At 37.0% G+C, this 23,757-nt stretch overlaps 1 protein-coding gene across 29 annotated transcripts in view; it reads left to right on the top strand.

Annotated features, from left to right (window-relative positions):
- Nucleotides 1-23,757, top strand: part of LOC141405841 (guanine nucleotide exchange factor DBS) — a 457,151-nt gene that overhangs the window by 353,877 nt on the left and 79,517 nt on the right. The window lies entirely within an intron of this gene.

The raw sequence follows: 23,757 nt of genomic DNA, 5'->3' as shown, positions 1-23,757 counted from the left end.
TTTCAGACTATCATGTTCTTGTAAATAAGGTTTATGCTTCCTCTTCTTATCACCATTTTCGCATGTAATTCGAATAATTTCCGTTATAATTCGAAATATTTTGATTGTTATTTGAGAATTTCAATTGAAATTCGAATTATTATTTTATTTATTTATTTATTATTATAATAACTTGCAGTAAATACAATGTTAATAAGACATAGCATTGACTACAATGGCCATCAGCTAAAGAAATTCGAATTATTTCATTTGTAATTTAAGAATTCCAACTGAAATTCGAATTATTTTATTTATATTTGCATTTTTTCATTTTTAATTCGAATTATTTCATTTGTAATTCAAAATGTTCCATTTATAATTCCATATATTCCATTTTTAATTCGATTTTTTTCATTTATAATTTAATTTTTTTCATTTGAAATTCGAATTACTCCATTTGAAATCTGAAACAAAATAATTACAAAATATGGTTTTTCGAATTAGAAATAAAATTTGTCGAACTGCAAATGGACTAATTCGAATTTCAAATGAAAAAAATCAAATTACAAATAGAAAAAGTAAAAGTAACAAGTAAAAAAGCATTAAGTTCGGCCGGGCCGAACTTTTCATACCCTCCACCATAAAATATTCATTCCTGTCCCCAACTTTAAGTGAGTACGTTAAAATGTCAGATAATGTACATAAAATGCTTCATTCGGGAGGCCCTTTATTATGGTGCCTATATCTAACTGTTGTCAATTTTTGGTGGGCTAGAAATTGGGGGGTACTGTTATATAGGGGTTATAATAAAACATGGGCCTATGTTGAGAGTTTTTGATGGGAACCTTTAATGTAAAATAACTCCTAATTCGGTTAAAAAATTTAGCTAGAATCCTCAAAATATCGAAAATCGGTACATAACGTGGGAACTTCAAATGTCATTAACAGCTAGTTCGGAGGTATCTGGTATATGAACTTAAATGAACAATTTTTGTTGCAGAATTTTTGTTGACTTTTAAATTTCAAATTACAGAAAGTTCGTCCAAAAATAAAGCTAAGGTACGGAAAATCGGGAGGTTTGTTTTGGGGCTATACAAAAACATGGACCTACGTTCGGTTAAACATTTTAAGTAAAATCCTCAAAGTACCGAAAATCGGGAAGTATCGTTATATTGGGGCTATGTTGAAAATTGTTGATGCAGATGCGTGGTGACCACTACAACCTTCAAATGTCAAATTACAGTTAGTTCTGTTAAAAATTGTAGCTAAAATGGCCAAATTACTGAAAATTGGGAGGTACCGTTACATGGGAGCTATATCCGAACATGGACCTATGTTGACAATTTTTGATGGAGAGGTGTTGTGACCACTAAGAACTTCAAATGTCAAATTACTGCTAGTTCGGTTTAATATTGTAGCTAAAATCATCAAATTACTGAAAATCGGGAGGTACCGTTATATGGGGGCTTTCTTGACAATTTTTGGTGTAGAGGTGTGGTGACCACTAAGAATTTCAAATGTCAAATGTTCAAATTACAGATAATTCGGTTAAAATTTGTTGGTAAAATTCTCAAAATATCTGAAATCGGGCGGTAACGTTATATGGGGGCTATTCCAAAACATGGACCTATGTCCACTAGTTATATAAGTTTATTGACATTTAAGAACCCTAAATGTCAAATTATAGCTATATCGGTCTGAAAATGTAGATAAAAACGTCAAAATGTCGTAAATCGGGGGTACCGTTATATGGGGGCTATACCAACACGTGGACCTAAATTTTGTCATATAAGTTTAGTTATACTTAAGAACTTCAAATGTCAAATTATAGCTTCATCGGTCTGAAAATGTAGCTAAAAACGCCAAAATACCGCAAATCGGGGGGTACCGTTATATGGGGGCTATACCAAAACGTGGACTTATGTCCACAACTTTTGTTATATATGTTTATTGGTACTTAAGAACCCTAAATGTCAAATTATAGCTAAATCGGTCTAAAAATGTTGCTAAAAACGTCAAAATACCGCAAATCGGGGGGTACCGTTATATGGGGGCTATACGAAAACGTGGACCTATGTCCACAAGTTTTGTTATATATGTTTATTGACACTTAAGAACCCTAAATGTCAAATTATAGCCAAATCGGTCTGAAAATGTAGCTAAAAACGTCAAAATACCGCAAATCGGGGGGTACCGTTATATGGGGGCTATACCAAAACGTGGATCTATGTCCACAGCTTCTAATATATAAGTTCATTAACACTTAAGAACCCTAAATGTCAAATTATAGCTACATCGGTCTGATAATGTATCTAAAAACGTCAAAATACCGTATATCTGGGGGTACCGTTATATGGGGGCTATACCAAAACGTGGACCGATATAGCCCATCATCGAACTTGACCTGCCTGCAAACAAAAGACGCATTTTCCCAAAATTTCAGCGTCCTATCTCCATTTTTGTGGATGCTAGAGTGATTACCACAGACGGACGGACGTGCTCAGATCGACTTAGAATTTTACCCTGATCAAGAATATATATACTTTATAGGGTCGCAAATGAGTATTTCAATGCGTTACAAACGGAAAAACAAACTTAATATACCCTCCATACTATGGTGGAGGGTATAAAAAAGTATCAGTCAGCTTCGCCGACCACAATAAACAGCATCGGTATACATTTCCAAAGGATCTTTGAATCTTTAAACTGCACTTAGACACAAATGTTAAACTTTTGTGGGGGAGGATCCCTAAGGAGAGGACGGATATGGGTAATTTTAGAAGTTAAACTAAATTTGGACAACATATTAGGAGATGCAAAGTTTGGACCAAATTGGTTGCGCCGTTCAAGAGATATCGTGCATACCATTTTATGACATTTTAAAAATATTGGGGGGAAGTACCGAATGTTGTAAACCGGTATTGCCCATTTTCGAACTGAAACTCAGTTTGGACAAAATGTGACGAAAACCAAATTTTGGACCAAATCGGTTGATCGGTTCGATTGTTATCGTGCTCTCCAGCCACTACATATGGCGCCATAGGGGTTTTTTACACCTTTCAGACTGCCTCTGAAAAAACGTTTACCGTCTCAATTGAGGCAGAGAATGCAAATAGCTTCAAGAAAAATCAAAGTGATTCGAGAGCAGGTCTTAAAGTGAACTTATCCGAAATTTTGTGTGGGAGGTACCCGAAGGAGGGGTCAAATATAGTCCATATTCGAACCTATTCTATATCTGGTCACTCCCTTCTAGAGTTAGCGTGCACACATTTTTTCCGAACATTTTTGGAGTTTTGTTGGGGAGGTACCCGAAAGAGTGGACCGATAGAGGCCACATTGGATCCTCATCTAAGTCTGGTAGAAATTTCACGATGTGCAAAGTATGGGCCAAATCCGTTACTCCCTTCAAGAGTTATCGTGCACACAAATTTTCCGAACATTTTCGAACTTTTGTGTGGAAGGTACCCGAAGGGGTGGACCGATAGAGGCCACATTGGATCCTCATCTAAGTCTGGTAGAAATTTCACGATGTGCAAAGTATGGGTCAAATCGGTTACTCCCTTCAAGAGTTATCGTGCACACAAATTTTCCGAACATTTTTGAACTTTTGTGGGGGAGGTACCAGAAGGAGTGGGCCGATATAATCTATCTTTGAAATTAAACTAAGTTTGGACAAAATATTACGAAAGCCAAATTTTTTACCAAATCGGTTAATTCGTTCGAGAGTTATCGTGCGCTCCAGCCAGTCAGACAGACGGACGGACATTACTAAATTGACTCCAAATTGTCTGAAACGGATTTCGTCCAACTTTCATTTATGGATACATCGAATACCGACAGCACAACCAAAATCCTTTTCTCCAAAATGTATGTATTTGGGGGGTTTTCAGAATTTTGTGACCCTTTTTCAACAATTGAACTTGCTGACTAAAACTCCAAAGTATTGCGGAGGATGGAGGAGGAAGTGGATCTTATTTTGGCAGTCATTCCTTTCGATGGATATCGAGCCCCCGAGTCATTTCAGTTGGTCACCGTATAAATTAGAGCTTTTGGATCACTATGTCAGGAAGCATGGACTTGCCATAAACAATATTAAATCCTTGTAAGCAGGACCACAAAAAGTGGACCACTTAAATAAAAATATTGAACTTTTGTGAGAAAGGCACTCTAGAAAGTGTACCTATGTGGCCTTGAACTTAGTTTGTACAACATATTACGAAATCCAAAGTTTGGACCAAATCGGTTGTTCCATTTAAGAGATATCGAATATTTTTGAACGTTTATGTGCACGTTCGCAAGTTGACGTGCGCTCCAGCCATTACACATGGTAGCTGTAGGGTTTTTTACAGCTTTAAGACCATTTTCATAGGAAGTATGGACTTGTCCCTGAACAAAATTGTACCTTGGTAATAGAGACCTGGAACACAAACCGTTTCAAAAAAAAAATTAAAACAATTCGAGGGGAGGTCTTTAACTGTCTGGTAAAAATATTACGATGTGCAATGTATGGAAATTTTGAACTTTTGGTTTCATTTTGGACAAAATATTACGATGGCCAAAGTTTGAGCCGAATCGGTAGCTAAATCGACTCCAAATTGTCTGAAACGGACTTCGTCCAAACATATTTGCTGTCTAAAGCTATTATTTCGATAAGGCAAAAGTTTGATGGTATAAAAATTAGGCTGTAGAAAGTTTGGAAACACAATCTTGTTTTTTTACGATTGTCAAAGTTTTCACAACTTTCAATTTGAGCCGAATCAATTTAATTTTTATAGATTCATTGTGACCATGAGGACCACGTTTTAATATTCAAAGCTCTCGAGATTTTTGTCGTTAAAGTACATACTCTACTTCTTCAGATAAAGCGCGTTTGCCAAGGATTCCATCAGCCGAGCAGCTTCCTTGTAGATAGCCTTTTGGATTCCTGAGTGACATGAGGTGGGGATTTCAATGTCTTCAGAGGAAAGCTGGTGCACACCGTTGCTTCGATTCATCAATCTTCTATGCGAAGATCCATCGATCTTCTAGGGGACGATCTAAGGGAGATCCATTGATCATCTTTGGATGCATTTATGCGAGGTAGATAACTGAAGAAGTTGTTCGATAACTTCTTTTGGAAAGAAAGAATCCTTTTAATTCGTAAAACTGCCATATTTCCTTAAATTTTAATTAAATTGCGAATTCCTGGGATTCTCTTGGTATTAGCTAGGGGAAATCCTCTATCAAATCAAAGGTGTTTGGTGGCAGAAACAGACGATGCACACTTAAAAAATGTGTGATAGCGCCCGCCCATATTACCAAACCTCATTGATGTCTAATAGAAAGACTTAAGGCACAAACTGTATGACCTTTTACGGCAATTCTACTTACTTTTCCCAAAGTTATGAAATACAGTATTTGTTTATATGATTTAATGATGTAATATGTTTGATTGATTACTTTCTTTGTTACCATGCCGCTGTGTTGTAAACTAATATTTTTTAGTGTCCCATAATAAAACTAAAATAATTAGTAATTATTTTGTAATAGGCATAACTTCCGTTGCAACAATGGTAAAAAGTAATACACGTATGCCGATTCCAAAATGGATTTGTTTACCAAAATTAATTGAAAAAAAAACACAAACACTACTTTACATATATGTACAATGGAATGTATATTAGGTTGTAATGAAAATATTCAAAATTATTTTAAGGTAAAAAATTAACTGCAAAAAATTTCCCCTTTATGGTTATTATCGTTTGTGACAAAAATATTCTCGAAAATGTTATAAAAATTTGCAATAGCGTTCTCTATCCATTTCGAGGTAGGTGGCTAACACAGAGGTAAAGGTAAAAATTAGCAGCCCTTCAGAGCAGTCAAAAATATTTCTGCAATTTTATTAATTATTTGATATAGAAATATGAAAAACATATACTCTTATTTATATAGGCTATATAGAAAACAATAATCCAAAATCCTCAAAGCGTATTTAAATTTTTTTCTATACACTCCAATGAGCTTAGCTCATATCGTTTAAGGTGTTTATGCATTGTTAAACATTTTCATGGCATGGCGTTAATTTTATATTGTCGTGTAATTTACACAAATGTTATGGTTTTTATTTTTATTTCATGCTTTTGCTGCAGTTACTGGTTGCTAACTACCATCATGACCACCATCTTGAAAGTGTTGAGTTTTTACTTCCAAAAGAAATGGCCAACATTTCTTACCATTTCCCAGACATAAAAAACAACTAGAAATCACACACAATTTGTTGGTGGTACTCTCTTTGTGCTAAAGAATCTATTTCCTAATGAAGCAAAAGAAACAAAAAGAATAAGAAAACTATTTTATGTCTAGCTGACCATTGTTGTGGCAAAGAATCTAACATAAAATGTTAACAGCTTTGACCAGTTCTTTTATTTATGTGAGTGAATGAGTAGAAGAAACAGAAATTTATGTTCTTTTGTATTTCTTTCTGTAAATTGTTTTTGAAAAAAAATATCTCCGATAATGTACCGTTAGATATTTGTACGATTGTTCTTTTTCTTAGACGTGTTATGTGTGATTCTTAATTTTTTTGTTATCTTCAGCAATGGTGACATTTAACACATTGTAAGTGTAGACATTATGAATAGATTTATGCGTTATGGATTAAAATAAATAAAATGTATGTTATTTGCTTAAATATTCTTGTTGGTATTTAGTTAAACGTTAAATTAATTAACATTAATTTTTATTTCAATGCTATAGCCAACCGTACTAAATTGACAGAAGGATTGACAGAATTCTAATGTAAGAACATTACAAGCAATTATGCCTAATTATCAAAAATTGCAACTCGATTAGTTAGTTTACTTACCCAGCAAACTAACTCATTACCAATGTCCTTACTAACCCATTATTTTAACAAGGGCATAACGCCAGAAATAGGTAATTTAGAACATATGAAAAACACAAAAACACTCATATTTTGATGCAAAATATGAAAAAAACTCACATCAATTCCATGTGTGCAAAAACAGTTAATCCGGGTCAAAGGTCAACATTTAAGGATTTTTTAGGTTTTCGGAGTTTTTCTTGACAACGGTGGGTCTAATCAACAAGTGACTAGAGCAAATATTGTAGGCGGTTTTTTTCCTATAAGGAACCATTCTGGAGATATAGCGGTTCTAAAAACACATCATTTATACGCACATATAAGGAAATACCCACATATTCAGATGAAAAAGCTAAAATAACCGAAGTAACCGGGTCTGTCCGCCCAAAAAATATACGTATATTGAAGAGAGAAATTATACCTCTCTTAAAAAATCCAAAGAAAAATCGGAGTGTGTTTATTAGAATAATTCCATGTTAGAGTTATTTTATGCAAAAATAGCCCATTTAACCCACATGTGTAATCGAAAGCCCACACTCCAATTTTTTTTTGGATTTTTGTCAAAAGATAGGGTTTGTTGCGCTGATTACGGAAATGTATAATTTTATTTGACCCGAAGGGCCAGATTTAAAACCGGCTCTACTGAACCAATTACTGCAAAGTGGGTATCGTTTGAAAGCTTATGAAAATACCTAACACATGGCGTTGTTATTTCAACCGCTCCGCCCCATCGCTACAATTCATTTATTATTATTATGTCAACTCCACCAAACGGTAAAAACAAAAGGGACGATAATTCAAAAAGATTCATGGAACTATATCGGTCTCGGAACTATTTGGAACTATGAAACTATATAAAGCAACTAGGTTCGTTTGAGAAAAGGAACTAGAAAGATCGATCCGCTCCGAGAACTAGATTGCCCAACTCTAGTGTCGTGCCCACATGAATTGAGACGTATGCATCATCGAGATTTTAACTAGGCAAAAACCACTCGTGTTTACCTTGGCAGAAGACTTATATTGTCTAGAGAAGACCTCAAGAAGTCTTCTGCTATCTAAGGAATACATCAAGATGTCTTTTTTTTTTGTGACCTCAAGATATTTGCTGTTGTTTATAAAAGGCTTCAGAATGTTTTCTGTTGTCTTTAGACGACCTCAAGAATTTTTTTGTCTATAGAAGACCTCAAGAAGTTTTCTGTTGTCTATGGAAGGTATCAAGAGGTCTATGTTTACAGCAAGAAATCGGCTGTCATCTAAAGAAGAGTCCCAGCGGTCTTCTGTTTATTTATTGAAGACATCAGATGGTCCAGGGGTATTTTGTTGTATATAAAAGAGCTCAAGAAGTATTATTTTGTCGTTGGATGACCTCAAAAAGCATTATGTCTGCTGTAGTTTATAGAAGACCTCTGAAGATTTTCTGCTATCTATTGACGACCTTAGAAGGTTTTTCGTTGTCTATAGAATACCTCAGATAGCCTTCTTTGTCTTTAGGAGACCTCAAATAGCTTTATGTTGTCTATTAAAGGCATAAAGAGGTCTATTTTTGCTTTTATAATACTTCAAGAAATCTGATTTTATCTAAAGAAGAACCCAAGCGGTCTGAGGTTACCTGTGGAAGACGCAAAGATGTCTTCTGTTGTTTATAGAAGACCTCAGAAGGGTTTCAATTGTCTATAGAAGACCCCAGAAAGTTTTCTGTTGTCTATGGAAGACATCGACACCTTATCTTTTGTCTTATAAAAGACTTCAAGAGGGTTTCTTTTGTCGTTATAAGACCTAAAGAAGTCGCTTGTTGCCTACTTTTGTCTTTAGAACACCTCACGTAGTCTTCTGTTGTCTAAGGAAAAGTTCGAGAGAGGTCTTTTGTTGTTTATGGAAGATCTAAGAAGGTTTTTGTTGTCTAAATAAGGCCTCAGTAGGTTTCCTATTGACTTTAGAAGACTCCTCAAGAGTTCTTTTTTGTTGTTAGAAGAGCTATGGAAGGCATCAAGAGATTTTCTTTGTCGTTAGATGATCCCAAGATGTCTTCTGTTGCTTATAGAAGACCTCAGAAGGGTTTCTGTTGTCTATAGAGGAACTCAGGAGGTTTTTTGTTGTCTATAGAAGACTTCAAGTAGTCTTCTTTGTCTTCTTTGTCTGAGGAAGGCATCAAGAGGTATATTTTTGGCTTTAGAATACCTCAAGAAGATCTCAAAAAGTCTTCTGTTGTCTACGGAAGGCATCAAGAGGTATATTTTTACAGCAAGAAATCGTCTGTTATCTAAAGAAGAGTCCCAGCGGTCTTCTGTTTATTTATTGAAGACAGCAGAGGGTTTTCTGTTGTCTGTAGAAGACCTCCGAAGGTTCCTATTGTTTTTAGAAGACGTCAAGAAGTCTGTTGCTGTCTAAAGAAGATCCCAAGAGGTCTTCTTTTTCCTTTGGAAGACATCAAGAAGTCTTTTATTGTCTATGGAATCTATCAAGAGATCTTTTGTTGTCTATGAGAAGTCTTCTTTTGTCGTTAGAAGTCATAAAGAAGTCTCTTGTTGTCTAAAGAAGATCTCTGGAGGTCTACTGTTGTCTTTGGCAGACATCACGTAGTATTCTGTTGTCTAAAGAAGAGCTCGAGAAGTCTTTTGTCGTATAAAGAAGACTCAGAAGGTTTCATATTGTCTCCAAAAACGTCAAAAAAAATCTATTTTTGTCTATAGAAGACCTCAAACCTCTTCTTTTGCCTTTTAAACACCTCTAGAAGTCTTCTGTTGTCGTTAGAACACCTCTTGAAGTTTCTGTTGTCGTTAGAAGGCCTAAAGTAGTCTATTGTTGTCTACAGAAGACCTCGAAAGGTCTACTTTTGTATTTAGAAGACCTCACGTAGTCTTCAGTTGTGTAGAGAATAAATCTTGAGGTCTATTGTTTATAGAAGGTCTAAGAAGGTTTTTTGTTGTCTATGGAAGGTTTCAGAAGTTTTCCTATTGTCTTTAGAAGACCTCAAGAAGCCTTGTGTTATCTATGGAAGACATCAACTTTTTTTGTCTTTAGAAAACCTTCTGCCGTTGTTCTGCTGCCATAGATAAAGGGTGGTAACCGAGTACTGCCTGCGCAACTGCATCAGTGTGAATTTTATTCAAGAATGCCTGATAGGTTCATTGATCTAGAACTTCTCTCTTATACCTTTGGAGCTCTCTCTCCAGATCATGAAGATCTTGCCTAGGTGGGGGATGCCTTTTCACTCGATCGTGGCAGAGATGCTTACGGCAATAACAACCAAACAGGTACCGTATCAACAACATCTCGTTGTGTTGATCATTTAGAGGCCACTGTTGCAGACCTTAAGGCGACATTCTGACAAAATTTACCCACAGCATAGCTTACCACAGACCGGCCTTTTGCAAGGATTCTTTTTCAACATCCCAAGTACTGCCGGACATCGACTTTAAAACCTTATTCCAATCTCTTATCTTGTCGCAAATAGCTGTGGCTTCCGCTGACGCATTAAAAATACAGTCGAACGTTTCATCAAATAACTTGCGTATTTAGTGTTAGAGGGATCCTAATTTCAGTCAGAGTCATTTTTATGTTTCTCAAATGGAAGAAGTGCACTAAGTCAGCTATGAAGACATTTAACCTGTCACATATGTCATCAAGGATATGATACGACGCCTAGAACGTACAATCATGCGCATACTTTACAATCTCGAAGCTATTTGGAGAATGTGAAATTTGAGAAAGGTAGATGTTAAACATTCCAGAGATATCACCCCACCTTGGGGAACTCCCAGCTTCTCGTTGCGGGTCTTAGACTTCTTATTTCTGAGTTCAACAAACGACCGTGGTTTAACACGGCTTGAGGGAAGTCTTCTATTTATACTAGAACAGCTTGGCATGGTTGACGGATCGAAGGCCCTCGATAGGTCAAGGACCACCTTAACTTTTCGGTCGCACGGCCTGTTCTGTTTCTTATTTCTGAGTTCCAAAAACCACTGTAGTCCAAACATGTAGTTTAACACGGTTTGAGGTAAGTCTTCTCTTTATACTCGAACAGTTTGACATGGTTGACGGTATCGAAGGCCTTCGATTGGTCAAGCGCCACCTTAATTTTTCGGTCGCACTGACTGTTCTGGTTCCGTCCTCGACTGATATGTGTGCATATGGCGTGCAATGCTGTTTTGGTGCAGTACATTTTCCAGAATCCATACTGATGTTGAGCAGCTGCTTCTCATCATGGGGAGGAGTGAAGCCTCTAGAATCTTCGCTACTGGTGACAAGAGGTAGTTTGGCCTGTACAGCTGGCATCATAGCCTAGGTTTCAGTGGCGGACCACCCTGCTAACTTTCCATATCATTTTAGCCCGCGATTATAGATTGAGAACACTTGTTAAGTGCTCCACTCTGGGTTCATCCAGTTGCTTTGGCTTTAAGCTGAGATTCCATGTAAGCCCATAGCTTTGAATGATTTCGCGTCATAGTACCTGCTTGGCTACCAGGGTTCTTATACGACGTAGCACACTCCTCTTCGCCCTATATCTCTCGGTATGCTCTATAAATTGCGGGTTAAAATAACACGCTGACTTCTTCGGATCTGTCACGTCGTTGAAATTAACACTCATTCTGTCAATCTTCTTTCCCGGATTCGAGAGTGATTTAACCGTTGTCCACAATTTACTTAATCCTCTACCAATGTTGCATTGCTTCATGTGATCTAGCCACTTTTTCCGGTTCGCCTACTAACCTGTTGACTTCAAGAGTAAATTCCCTAACACTTGGGTATGCAGGGTTCGTACTGCTAAGCTCATCATTTGCTAGAACCGTCGCCTCTCAGCTTCTTGAGAATCTGAGGGAATGGGAAGCTCTTTAAAGAGGTGATTGGTAAATTCTCCAAATCCCTGTAATCAGCTTTTCCATGGTTCAGAAAATTACGACTGTCAGAAGTTATGAAGTCGGACGCGATGATTGAAAGATGGTCTAAGCCAAGGGAAATTACGGGTTTTGCCAGGATATGTCATCTAACGGACCAGGTGTCACAGTAGTGATGCTAGGTGGACTGTGGTAATCTCCTCTTATCCTCGTAGGGGCGTTTACCGTGCAAAATGTGGAGCTATCAATTTGCTCGCCCAGTGCTGTACCCCTCTGATCATTGCTTAAGACGGAATGCCAAAGATGAGCTGATGAGCATTGAAGTACCCTAGCAACAGACGTTTATTGCCCTCCAAAAGACAATAACGCAGGTCATAAACATTCATCGGCGGTATATACACATTAAGCAACCATACCTCGGCATCCCGCACTATACTCCTACCCCCATACATTCTATGGGTGTGGGTCACTAGAGTCAATCTCAAGCGAGATAGGTCTGTACTGAACAAAATGGGGTATAAGCAAGGCAAGTCCCCCTCCGCTTCTTGTTCAATCCATTCGCATTACCATTGCAACGTTGGAAGCTACAGGTCACGGTGAGCTTTAATTATACCCTCAGCCTTTAGGCTATGAAGGGTATATACACTTTCATACGGGCAAAATGTGCCTCATCGAAATAATGGTTTTAGACCACAAGTATGTTTGGACGAAATGTGTTTCAGACAATTTGGAGTCGATTGAGCAATGTCCGTCCGTCCGTCTGTCTGTATGTCTGTCTGGCTGGCTGGAGCGCACGATAACTCTCGAAGGTATGAACCGATTCGGTTCAAATTTTGGCTTTCGTAATATTTGGTCCAAACTTAGTTTAAGTTCGAAGATGAGCTATATCGGTCCACTCCTTCCGGTACCTCCCCCACAAAAGTTCGAAAATGTTCGGAAATTTTGTACGCACGATAACTCTTGAAGGGTGTAACCGATTTGGTCCATACTTTGCCCATCGTGGAGCGTGTACTAGACTTAGATCAGGTTTTAATATGGACTCAATCGGTCCACTCCGTCGGGTACCTCCCACACAAAATTTTGGAAAAGTTCAGTTTAGGAACATCTCTCGAATCGCTTTGATTTTTGCTTTAGCAACTTGTATTCACTGCCCTCCATACGACGGTATAAGTTTCATCAGGAGCAAGTCCATACTTCCTGAGAAAATAGCCTGAAAGTTGCAAAAAACCCCTATGACACCGTGTGAGGAGGTTGGAGGGCAAAAGAACTCTCGAACAGGTCTGCCGATTCGGTCCAAAGTTTGGCCTTAGTAATATTTTGTCCAAACATAGTTTAAGTTCGAAGATAAGCCATATCGGTCCACTCCTTCAGGTACCTCCCCCACAAAAGTTAAAAAATGTTCGGAAAAATTGTGCGTACGATAACTCTTGAAGAGAGTGGCCGAATTGGTCCATACTTTATACATCCTATTATATCTACCAGATATAGATCAGGTTCACATATGGACTATATTTGTCCACGCCATCCGGCACCTCCCACTCAAAATTTCGGATACATGTTCACTTTAAGACCTGCTTTCGAATCACTTTGATTTTTGTTGAAGCAACTTGCATTGCTGACTCAATTGCGATGGTAAAAGTTGTTTCAGGGGCAAGTTCATACTTCTTGAGCAAACATCCCTGAAGTTCTAAAAAACCCCTATGGTACCATGTGTAGTGGCTGGAGATCCATTCTTTTTAGTATCTCCTCCGCAAAACTTTTGATATTAAATCCTAATTAACATTTTTGTCAGTTCAAACGCCCAAAATTTTTAAAACTCCCTAAATACATGCGTTTTTTGGAAAAAAATTGTTTCAATATACACAGGCTGAGGGCATATCTCTGTCGGCAAAGCCGACTGATACTTTTTTACTTGTTTTTTTTTTTTAAGTGCATTTTAAGGTATGTTCGATTCTGTTTACAACGATATTATGTTTATCGTGGTCAAGTCTATGCTTCCTGATATAATGGTACAAAATCTCTAAATTATACCGCGACCAACTTAAATGCCTGGTGGCCGCGATATCTATCGAAAGGAATGACTCCCAAAATAAGACCCACTTCCAAAATGGACTATGTCGGTATATTCCTTCAGGTACCTCCTCTTTTATGCTTTAATGCAAATCCGTATTCTTGTCGGCAAGTTCATACGTACAAAAGGAACTCGCATTCAATCCTCACAGGCCTTTTAACTTGTTTTAAGGCATATTCTTATACGAAGCGGAAAGTACGATTTTGTATGTGATAAACTAGATAAGCTACCTGCTTAGATAATATTGCCTTTTTCCCAACATTAAGGAAATGTAAATCTAAATAACCGCTTAGGCGTCCGAATCCCTCAGACAATGTAATTCAAAACTAGGCAAATAAATACAAGCATAAATCACAAAAACATAACGAGACATGGCTGCTAATAATTTGCAAATGAAGATATTTTCAAATAAAAAAAACAACAAGCAACAGCTATGACAACAACATCCGCAACATAATTATCATAATGTTGTTAACAATATTAACAACAACATCCACATTAATCCGTACAATATGACTTATATTTATTTTTTATATTAAAAAGTGTCGACCTAACTTTCCTAACTTAGAGACCCAATGAACGCCGCCATCAAATGTCAAGACTCTGTAATTAGCCTCCACAACAAAAAGACAGCCAACAATAAGAGACACATAGGCGACAAGAAAAAACAAGTACTGGGACACCATTCCGGTGGTCTATCACCTCACACTGCAAATAATAACTCTATCAACAAGGAACTGAACTTTAAAGTGGGAAACAACCAACGAAAAATGCTAGAAACAAAAGCTGTTGCGCTGTAGGCCAAATCAAACATAAGCTGCTTATCCAGTGGATTTTGTGTTACACCCATTCAAAGTTAGATAAGCCTGGCAAAACAAAAAAAAATAAAAATTTCATGAAGAGCATAACAATGAAAATAATAAATCAGTTATGAAATCACTGTCTGACATTTCCCCTCTCCCTTGCCTTTTTCACGTTTTTTGAGTTATGGGAAAAAATGTAAAAGAAGTAAAAGTCAATAAGGAAGGTGGATCATCTTATGGTGATTGATATTCATCAATTGTATGCCACTGTTAGATAATTTTGCGAATTTATATTTTGCACATATCCATGGAAACTATTAAATAGCTCCCTCCTATTTATGCTTCTTCGCAAAAAATCCACTTTCAGTAGCACTCATTGCGCTACACCGGTGACATTTAAATTACTGTTAATTAATTTGTATACAAAACTTCACTTTTTTTGTTTGAAGACCAATAAACAAGGAAGTGAACTATTTTAAATACATGTTAGGAATATTTTTACCAGTGCCGCACATAGACAAGGCCGTTGTCTATTCCATTTGTGTAGCTACTGTTGTCAAAATATTTACTTTGCACAAAACGTAGTGAAGGAAAGCGAATTTTATTTATTTGCACTTCTTCTCTACTTCTTGGGTGAATTTGCAGAATTTTAATAAGCTGCGACACAACGTTCCTTACATAAGTAACAAATTTTGTTTTTTTTTATTTATTTTTTCATGCATAGAATAATGAGTTATCTTATGCATATGTGCCTTTGGGCTCCACAATGGAGGCCATTTTTTTAAAACGGCAATTTAGAGAATTTATTACTTTATAATTTGGCCGAGACAATTGTAAAATATATAACAAGGAGAAGGGTATTGTTTGCGAAACTTGCAGAATATAAATTCGAGATTTATTTCCTCTTATACAACATTGAATACATTTGTATGGTGCTTCTTGTTAAATTATTTCCAATGAAATTATTTTTAAAAAAATTAAAGCGATTTGACCTACCTTATAAATTTATTGACCACACCTTGAATGTTACGCAATACAAACGTGTACTGTAAAATTAGCTATCTAAACAGTGGGACTAAAGAAATTGTTGTAGAGCATTTTCACTGCTACAACATATTCTATAGTCTCATTTCGATAGGTCTTGTGGTTTCCAAGCAAAATCCTGAAAACCTAAAAAAACCCTAAACTTGTAATCTTTAGGGCTTAAAGATCGGTGTGATATATATAAAAATCACTCCAGCGTTTTTTTTTTTTTTTAATTTTCTCATATATGAACATTTAGTTTCAGAATCCGCAAAAACTTTCAGGTGTAAGCACCTTTTATTTAAAGGTAGTCAAGGCGCACCATTCATGGCATTGTTTTATAAGGAAGCGATACAGTCAGTGCATTGTCCAAATTTCAACTTCTATATCTCAAAAATGGTAAAACCTACGAAAAAGTCATAAAGGCCAATCTTACTGAGAATTTTCTCAGCTACAACATTTTCTCTAATCCCATTTCGAAAGGTCTTGCAGTTTCCATGTAAAATCCTGAAAACCTAAAAACCCTAAAAATGTGACCTATGATTTATTCGCAATTTATTTAAAAATTCCCCCGGCAATTTTTTTATACCTTCAGCATTTATGCAAAAACTGTCTCCTCGAAATAATGGTCTAAGACTGTGGCGAAGCAACCATTGAATATTCGTTTTTTCATTTTTTAAAAATATGTATACACATTTTTTGCTTTCATAATAATTTTCATTCTTTTAAAAACTTTCAATCATACAATTTGCCTTAACATTTCTAATTATTAAATATTCTTGTTAATAAACGTTTTTATTAAAATATCGCGTTTTTAACTTATAAATTTGAAGCATTCTACATTGGTGACCTCGAACATTGAATACGATGTCCAGCGAAGAAAATCTTGCAAACGCAAACGTTGGTGATGGCGTCAATAACAATGAACAAGCTCAAATTCTGCCTCAACAAATTTCAGCAACAGCGGCCGTTAAAATTCCGCCGTTTTGGAAACAAAATCCGAAATTGTGGTTCATTCAGGTGGAAGCTGTTTTTAAAGTCAATAGAATTACTCGAGGTGAAACAAAATTCGATCACATATTATGCAACTTGGATCCGGAAACATTAGAGTTCGTATCGGATATTATATTGGCTTCAAATTTTAATTGATGTAAATACGAAGCCTTAAAAAATAAGTTAATTTCTGCCTTTACGGAATCTGACGAAAAAAAGCTCCGCAGGCTCTTGGTAGGTCATGCAATTGGTGATCAGAAACCAAGTCATTACTTGCAATTTATGCGCAATACAGGACTGGGCCATGTAAGTGATTCTGTTTTAAAGTCATTGTTTTTGGAGCAGATGCCCGAAAATGTGCGTATTATCCTTATTGGTAACAAAGGTACATTGGATGAAATAGCGGCACAAGCAGACAATATCATGGAGCAATTATCTCCTTCTATTTCGACGATATCAAATAGCCCTGTTTCCCTAAACGCAATTTTGGACAAAATAGATGCTCTGGAGAAACGTTTTGGGGATATGCGATCTCAATCGCCCGTTGCAAGATTTACCCGACGCACGCGAAGCAGATCTAGAAGTCGCAACAATAGAAAGGAATATTGTTGGTACCATAACACCTTTAAGGACAAAGCGTTAAAATGTGTTTCCCCATGTTCATTTCAAAAAAAACTAACTTTGTATTCGGACGTCGCGGCATCCGAATCTATGATCAACACTTCATGCCTCCTTTTTATTAGAGATCGATGTTCCAAATATGACTTTTTGGTGGACACGGGGGCTGATGTTTCTGTCGTTCCAAAATCATTTCTTAAGAAGTCAACGCCCATCGTAAATAATAATAACGCTGCTGTCAGTCTTTTCGCTGCAAATGGTACGCCAATTAAAACTTTCGGAACCAGCATTGTATCATTGGACCTAGGACTCCGGCGCAGTTTCAAATGGAGATTTGTTATAGCAGATGTAACCAAACCAATAATCGGTTCGGACTTCCTTACACATTTCAATATCCTTCCAGATTTAAAAAATAAACAGCTAGTTGACGGTAAAACCTTTATGAAGTCTCAAGCAGAGCTTTCAAATATATCGTGGAATAGCATTACTGCAATACGCACGGATAATTGTCCATACTCTGCCTTACTTTCAGAATTTCCAGATATTTATAACATGTCAAATGTCTTACAAAGACTCCCTCAGCATACTGTGCATCATCATATTGAAACCAATGGTCCCCCGTGTCATGCTAAAGCTCGTCGTCTAGATTCTGAGAAGTTAGAAGCCGCAAAGAAAGAATTTGAATACATGCTGGAGAATGGTATAATTCGTCCTTCAAATTCAGAGTGGTCCAGTTCATTGCATATGGTACCTAAAAAGGACGGAACGTGGAGATGCTGTGGAGATTACAGAAGTCTTAACAAAAAGACTATTCCAGATCGATACAACATTCCGTTTTTGCAGGACTGCAACCAAAAGCTTAACGAATGTACTGTTTTCTCAACGTTGGATTTAGTCCGCGCATATCATCAGATCGACGTTCACCCTGACGATATTAAGAAGACGGCTGTTGTAACACCCTTCGGTTTATATGAATATTTGAAAATGCCTTTTGGATTAAGAAATGCCGCTCAAAGTTTTCAACGCTTAATGGATAGTGTTCTTCGGGGATTAGATTTTGTGTTCTGCTATTTGGATGATGTACTGATAGCATCTAAAAATCAGGAGGAACATTTAGAACACCTGAGAATTGTTTTCCAGCGGTTTAAAGATCACGGCATAGTTTTAAATCAATCAAAATGCAAGTTCGGACCATCTGAGATACATTTTCTTGGATTTAAAATAAATTCCCAAGGCATTATGCCAATGGATTGTAAAGTCGAAAAAATTCTACAATTTCCCAAACCGAAGACTATTCAGGACCTTCGGCAGTTTTTAGCTATGATAAATTTTTATCGAAGATTTTTACCGAACGCTGCAGAAATTCAAATACCACTTAATGTTTATCTTCAAGGTGCACGAAAAAAGGATAAGCGACCAGTTATGTGGACAAAACAGTCAGAAGAAGCTTTCGATCGGTGCAAGTCACTACTCGCTAATGCTGCTGTACTATCACATCCCATTTCTAATGCCACACTAGCCCTTAAGGTGGATGCTTCAAATTTTGGCATTGGTGCGGTGGTCGAACAACTGGTGGACAACAATTGGCAACCATTGGCTTTTTACTCTAAGAAGTTAAGCCCTTCTCAAATGAAATACAGCGCTTACGATCGAGAACTGCTTGCTGCTTATGAAGCAATCCGCCATTTTCGATACATGTTAGAAGGACGCCGATTCATATTGTTCACCGACCACAAACCATTGTGCTTTGCTTTCAATAAAAATCCAGATAAATCCAGCCCGAGACAGTGGCGACATCTGGATTTGATTGGTCAATTTACTACAGACATTCGTCACATTTCCGGTCGAGACAATATCGTTGCGGATACGTTGTCTAGAATTTCAGATACAGTGGCACAGGAAAGTATACATACACCCTACAAAAATGCAGTTTAGGCTAAATCGTTGGATTTTTTACAGCAACAACTGCACTGTGTGGCTCCTTGGTGACAAAATAACCATAATTACACAAATTTATTTTAATCTAATACGTACATTTAATACAATTAAAGAAATTCAATTTTCATAACACAGAAAAGTATACATACACCCCAAGGAAATACGAGTATTATCGTAAAATTTATGGAATTAGTAGCAAAATTTATACATTTTTTAGTTTTGGCGAATGTCTCTGGGTGTGTGAGATATATTTTAGAGAAAAGACAATAATTTTTGGGGGTCAAATGCCGTTACTTAAGGTCAAATTTCATATATGCCTCGTTAAAGCTGACCCTTGCTTAATTTTTTGCGTTTTTTGGTATTGTACTTTATAAAAAGCACAAAATTCGTATCAGATGGCAAATCTTGAGACCCTAGAAAGCTTTGAAGTTGTTTTTGTGCATAATATACCTTCCTGATCGTCGATAAATGCACGTTTTCCCTCAGATTTCTCAGGAAGTGAATAGATTCCGCGGAATTCTTGGTGCAAATTACATATAGATAGCCTTGAATTGCCTTGTAATATTGTCGGATACAATGCTTGGGCATCAATTGACTCAGAAATGTACAATTATACGAAACGTTTCGCGCCTATAGTAACGGTAATGATCATAATACGAAAACGACGTTGTTCACAGTACAAATTTCATGGTTTTTTGGTAGTGATTATATTTTGTTGCTTTAGAAGCTTTGGGAACAGGTTTGTTACAAAATATGTCACATTTCTGATTCAATTAATGCCCAGGCATTGTATCCCACAATATTACAAGGCAATTCAAGGTCATCTATATGTAATTTGCACCAAGAATTTCGCGGAATCTATTTACTTCCTGAGAAATCTGGGGGAAAACGTGCATTTATCGACGTTCAGGAAGGTATATTATGCACAAAAACAACTTCAAAGCTTTTTAGGGTCTCAAGATTTGCCATCTGATACGAATTTTGTGCTTTTTATAAAGTACAATACCTAAAAACGCAAAAAATTAAGCAAGGGTCAGCTTTAACGAGGCATATATGAAATTTGATTTTATATCTCACACACCCAGAGACATTCGCCAAAACTAAAAAATGTATAAATTTTGCTACTAATTCCATAAATTTTACGATAATACTCGTATTTCCTTGGGGTGTATGTATACTTTTCTGTGTTGTGAAAATTGAATTTCTTTAATTGTATTAAATGTACGTATTAGATTAAAATAAATTTGTGTAATTATGGTTATTTTGTCACCAAGAAGCCACACAGTGCAGTTGTTGCTGTAAAAAACCCAACGATTTAGCCTAAACTGCATTTTTGCAGGGTGTATGTATACTTTCCTGTGCCACTGTATATCCACAATTGACTACACAAGTCTACATTTGGCGCAAAAGAATGATGAGGAACTTCGTCAATTGTTATCATCGAAATCAAGTCTGGAAATTAAACCTTTGCAAATTCCGGGCAGCAAAGCTGAAATCTATTGCGACACCTCAACTGGCAAGATTAGACCTTACATACCTAAAGAAATGCGTAGGTCAATATTCGATTCAATTCATGGTCTTTCACATCCGGGGAACCGGTCAACTCGAAAACTTTTATCTCAACGTTTTGTGTGGCCCTCAATGAATCAAGATGTTGGTAGGTGGACCAAAGCCTGTCAAGCATGTCAATCAAGCAAGGTTACTCGTCATACAAAATCTCCTTTGTGGCGGTTTGAAATATCGACCAGAAGATTTGCTGATATCCATGTTGACATTGTTGGTCCCTTACCTCAATCGGAAGGGTTTCGTTACATTCTCACCATTGTTGATCGTTATACCCGATGGCCGGAAGCTGTCCCAATTAAAGATATTACATCGGCTACAATTTGTGAGAACTTATTCTCCGCGTGGGTTTCAAGGTTTGGCTGTCCTGACAATATTTATACAGATAGAGGAGCTCAATTTACATCCGCTAATTTCGAAAGTATGGCAAAATTTCTTGGGTCAAAAGTACATCACACAACTTCATACCATCCACAATCTAACGGCATGGTCGAACGTTTTCATCGTACTTTGAAAGCTGCCTTAGTGTGCCATCAAAAAGCCCAATGGACAAAAGCTTTGCCATCTGTTATGCTCGGATTAAGGGCAACGTTAAAAGAGGATATTGGCGCGTCTAGTGCCGAAATGGTTTATGGAGAAACAATACATCTACCAGGCGAATTTTTTCAACCAACAATTTGTACACCTTGTGAACATATGGAAACACTGAACAACTTAAGGAATCAGTTTTTAAAGTTACGGCCTGTTAAGGCTTCAAATCACTCAAACTATGCACCTTTTGTACAGAAGGAGTTGCAAAACTGTTCACATGTATGGATAAGATGTGATAAAGTCCAGAAACCTTTGCAACCGAAATACTCGGGACCATATGAAGTTATTAATCGGAATTCAAAGTTCTTCAAAATTCGTATTGGTTTGAAAGAAGATAACGTTAGCATTGACCGCCTCAAACCGGCCTATATAGCAACGGAAGCGACATCATCGTCCGAAACGCCCTCAAGACGAAAGCTCAAAGTGCGTTTCGCACTGGAAGGGGGGTAGTGTGGCGAAGCAACCATTGAATATTCGTTTTTTCATTTTTTAAAAATATGTATACACATTTTTTGCTTTCATAATAATTTTCATTCTTTTAAAAACTTTCAATCATACAATTTGCCTTAACATTTCTAATTATTAAATATTCTTGTTAATAAACGTTTTTATTAAAATATCGCGTTTTTAACTTATAAATTTGAAGCATTCTACAAGACCCCAAGTATCTTTGGACAAAATGTGTTTCAGACAATTTGGAGTTGATTTAGCAATGTCCGTCCGTTTGTCTGTCTGTCTGAAGCGCACGATAACTCTCGAACGGATCAACCGATTCGGCCCAAATTTTGGCTTTCGTAATATTTTGTCCAAACTTAGTTTAAGTTCGAAGTTGGATTATATCGATCCACTCTTTCCGGTACCACACCCACAAAAGTTTCAAAATGTTCGGAAAATTTGTGGGCATGATAACTCTTGAAGGAAGTAACCGATTTGGTCCATACCAGGCTTAGATGATGTTCCAATATGGACTCAATCGGTCCAATCCTTCGGGTACCTCCCACACAAAATTGCGGAAAGGTTCAGTTTAGGATCAGCTCTCGAATCGCTATGATTTTTGTTGTAAAAACTTGTATTCGCTGCCCCCCATACGACGATACAAGTTTCATCAGGGGCAAGTCCATACTTCCTGAGAAAATAGCCTGAAAATTGCGAAAAAAAACCCCTATGACACCGGGTGTAGTGAATGGAGGCAAGATAACTCTCGAACGGATCTGCCGATTCAGTCCAAAATTTGGCCTTCGTAATACTTTCTCTATATTTAGTTTAAGTTCGAAGATAAGCCATATCGATTCACTCCTTCAGGTACCTCCCCCACAAAAGTTTGAAAATGTTCGGAAAAATTGTGTGCACAATAAATGTTGAAGGGAGTGACCGATTTGATCCATACTTAACAAATCTTAAAATATCTACCAGATGTAGATCAGGTTCAAATATGGACTATATTTCTCCACTCCTTCGGGTACCTCCCACACAAATTTCGGATAAGTTCACTTTGATTTTTGTTGAAGTAATTTGCATTCGCTGCCTCCATTACAACGGTAAAAAAAACTTTTTCAGGGGTAGGTTGATCAGTTCAACCGATTTGGTCTAAAATTTGGCCTTCGTCATATTTTGTCCAAACTTCAGTTTCACTTCGAGGATGTGCAATACCGGTCCACAACTTCCGGTACTTCCCCCAATATTAAAAAAAATGTCAGTAAAATGTTATGCACGATATCTCTTGAACGGGGCAACCAATCTGGTCCAAAGTTTGGATCTCTTAATATTTTGTTCAAATTTAGTTTTGAATTCCGTCCTCTTCTTAGGGTACCTGCCCCACAAAAGTTCAACATTTGTGTCTAGGTGTATTTTATGGTCTGTTCGAAGGTCGTTTGGAAATATATACCGATGATGTGGTCCTGTTTACAGCGATATTATGTTTTCCGTGGACAAGTCCATGCTCCCTGCCATACTGGTCTAAAAATTATACGATCACCAACTGAAGTGGCAAGTGGGCGCGATACCTATCGAAAATATAAGATTCTCAAAATAAGATCTACTTCCATAATGGACAATGTTGGTCCATTACTTTAAGTACCTCCTCCACAACACTTTTGAACTTTAATCCTATTCCACATTTTTGTCGACAAGTTTAAATGTCCAAAAAGGGCCACAAAATTCTGAAAAGACCTTAAAAAAGACACATAGGCCGAGGGTATATATCTGTCGGCAAAGCCGACTGATACTTTTTTACTTGTTGCTGTTTTATTTTTCTCATCTATGAACATTGCAGAATCCCCAAAAACTTCCCAGGTGTATTTAAAATTAATTCAGACACACCGTGCTGGGTTTACCATTAGAGACATTGCATGTAATTTTTTGAGTCATTGAAAATTAACCATATTCTGATACCGCAGCGCCATAGAAGATCGGCGTTTTTCCCTATCACTTGAACTTTCGCGGTAATGGGCCTAAAGGTTTGAGGCCTTGACTAGGGATTAT

The sequence above is a fragment of the Musca autumnalis genome, unplaced genomic scaffold (assembly GCF_047663935.1).
Source record: "Musca autumnalis isolate F117 unplaced genomic scaffold, ASM4766393v1 scaffold_5, whole genome shotgun sequence".
Taxonomy (NCBI): domain Eukaryota; kingdom Metazoa; phylum Arthropoda; class Insecta; order Diptera; family Muscidae; genus Musca; species Musca autumnalis.
Note: the sequence above shows the minus strand (reverse complement) of the source record. Positions and strands in the feature narration are given on the sequence as shown.